Source organism: Oryctolagus cuniculus, chromosome 12 (genome assembly GCF_964237555.1).
Source record: "Oryctolagus cuniculus chromosome 12, mOryCun1.1, whole genome shotgun sequence".
NCBI lineage: Eukaryota > Metazoa > Chordata > Mammalia > Lagomorpha > Leporidae > Oryctolagus > Oryctolagus cuniculus.
The window spans coordinates 11928901-11932282 of NC_091443.1; positions in this window are offsets into that span (position 1 = coordinate 11928901).

Here is a 3382-nt window from a genome sequence, read left to right on the forward strand (position 1 = left end):
AATGAGCTGAAAGCACACAAAAACTGCATGTGGATGCTTGTCTATTCATAATACCACAACTTGGAAGCCACCAAGATGGCCTACAGTGGACGAATGAATAAACTGTTGTACATCCAGACAGCGGAAACTTACTCAGCACTGAAGAGGAGTTACCAAGCCACGGACAGGCACAGGCGAATGCTAAATATGCAGTAGTAAGGGAAAGACGACTGTCTGGGTTACCTTCGGTGATTCCAGCTATGACAATCTGGAAAGGACAGTAAAGGTCAGAGGTTGCCGGGGAGTGTGTGGCCAGGGTTGACAGCACTGGGCAGACAGGTAGATTTAGCACAGGAGGATTTTAGGACAGAGAACCTGTTCTGTATAGTATCTAACAAAGGTACTATCGTGCTAGTTGATGAGGGGAAGCCTGCCTGTGTGCTTGGGGACTCCATGTTTTCTGGTCAGTTTTGCTGTGAATCTAAAACTGCTCTAGAACATAGTCTACTTAAAAGGAAAAAAAAAAGGAGGGGGAGGGGTATACAGAAGAATCAGATACATCAACAATTTCCAATATATGAACTATAATTTTAAATACAATGATAAACAATTTTATTTAAAGATAAAATGATCATACTGATCATACTGAAAAAAATGAATGTCAGTAAAATGCAAAACTGAGGTATTAGAATGGTGAAGGCACTGGTTAGATAAGCAATATGTATCTTGTTTTATTTTTAATGTAAAAATAATTCAGATCAAGCTTTTAAAAATTATGCAAACATACTGAGTAACTGTCATTTACATTTTTAAAAAATATTTATTTGAAAGGTAGAGTGACAGGGAGGGAGAGATCTTCCATTTGCTGGTTCACTCCCCAGATGGCAGGAACAGGCTGGGCTCAACCAGGCTGAACAGGAGCCAGGAACCCCATTCTGGCCTCCAACATGAGCAGCAAAAGCCCAAGCACTTAGGTCGTCTTCTGCTGCTTTCTCACATGTATTACCAGAAAGTTGGATCAGAAAGAGAGAAGCTGAGACTCAAACCGGCACTGTTGGTACCTTAATCCACGGCTCCACTACACCAGTGCCTCATTTTAATTTTTTAGGAATAATTAGTGAAGTTTTTCTTTAATTATAAATGCCAATCAATATAATAAAATCAACTTATTCAATAAACTTTTTTTAATGTCATTGATAACATCTTCTCTCTGCCAACCAGGATGTCCATTATCCTAAACATGGCTGTTTTTCAAGGTTATTGTGTGGTTACTAGTAGTAACCAGTAGTTGTACCTGTTTCCTTGTTCACCTGTGGTGGGAGAGAGGCTGACTTCTCGTATCACACATCTAGGTGTGGGAGAACATTTCCAGAACCCTCTAGGTCCAGGTATGGAGTGTACAATCCATCACCATCGACGGCGATGGAATTTCAGTCCAGTCTTGGGGCTTTACCTGCGTGGGAGGGAAGGGTCGACAGCTAAGAAAGGCAGAACTCTACTAGGGAAGAAATGGTGGGTGGATGCTGGGAGGCAAGCATTATCTATGAAACATACTGCTTTGCATTTGTTGCTGCCAAATTTCATTCTTTGTATGAAGACAGAATTTTATTAAATTATCAATTGATGAATAAATTGAATTTCATTAAAAATCATTGCTGTATTTCCTTTTTTTTTTTTTTTTTTTTTACTTCTCATGAGACTTGCTTGATAACAAATTTTTGGAGACTTTTCTATTATCCGTTACTAACTTCTACTTTGGTCCAGTTACAATTACAGAACGTATTTTGTGACTTCAATAGTCTTAGTGACGGTCCCACAGATACTCAAAGACTGTATTGTGTATTGGTTGGTGGCACTGCTCAGTTCTTCTACACGACATTCTGTTTAGGGATTTTATTGATCAGTTCGAGAAGGGTGTTGCAGTCCCCAATTCTAACTGTGAATAGGTCCTTTTTTAAAAAAATTTTTTTTCTATTAGTTCTGTCAATTCTTGGTTCATTTATTTTGCAACTGTACTGTTTGGTGCATACACACTTATTCTCTGCTTGTGAGCACGCCCTTTCTATTATTATATAATGCACCTCTTTGTCCCTGGAAATTTTTCTTTTGTTAAGTCTGCTCTGATATTAATACACCCCCATCAGTGTCCTTTGGATTAGCATTTGCAAGGTATCTCTTTTCCTAGTCATTTATTGTTAACATAACAAGACCACTGTATTTTAGGTGAGTTTCTATTAGATAACATGTGTTAGGTCATGGCTTTTTAGGCATTCTCCTCATCTGTTTACTGACTGCTGTGTTTAGACATTTACTTGAATGTAATTATTGATACTGAGATGGAAGTTTGTCCTGCTTCCCCTTACCTGTCTGCAAGTGGTTATTAGGGTATTCTTTTTTTTTTCTTTTTTTTCTTACTGATATATTTATTTGAAAGTCAGAGTTACAGGGAGAGAGGGAGGGACAGAGAAAAAGTGATCTTCTATCCACTGGTTCATTTCCCAACTGGGTACAATGACAGGGCTGGGCCAGGGAGGAGCCAGAAGCTTCATCCAGGTCTCCTATGTTGGGGGCAGGGACCCAATCCCTTGAGTTATCTTCTGCTGCCTTGCCCATGTCATTAGCAGGGAACTGGATCGAAGGGGGACACTTGGGATAAGAAACAGTGCCCATAGGGGATGCAGGTGCCATAGATGGCAGCTTAAAAAAGTTTTGCAGTGGTTACTCTGAGGATTGCCATACACATAGGCAATTTATCACCATGTACTAGGATCAACATTCATCACTTCAAGTATAATGTGGCTACTTACTCGCCACTCAAGTCCCTCTTACCACCCTCTCAAGTGTAACGTCTTCTGTAACATGCTTCAGTGTCTACCCACCTGCCCGTCTACTCAGCCTTCAGGAACTTAACCACCTTCCTGCACACGGCGCACTCCATGCATCTATGTATCTGTCATCCTCAAGTTCGTACACTTGTTTCTAATCTATTCCAGAGTCTGACTGGAAACCTGATATGCCTCTAAACTTATTTTCTGACACATATAGTCCTTTCCCCTCTCCTCTTCCTTTTAACTTATTCACGTGTTGTTTTGTAACTATTTACATTTACTCCATGCAGTACTTTTCCCAGCTATACCTTAACCTCCTTGGCAGTGGGTTTCTATTTACTTTGTATATTCTTCTGTTATGGTATTCTAGCAGTAAAGTGATAGACAACTCTATACATTACGACCAATTAAAAAAAATCAGCTACCTAGGCACCCACAATCATACGCCAAGTTTAAAGACAGTTTTTTCTCAAACACACAGCCATGCCACTGTCAGGTGTACCCTCACAACTGCTTTGTGTCCATCCTGCCACACACCTACTTTGACACAGCTAACACACTGTACTCAGACTCCA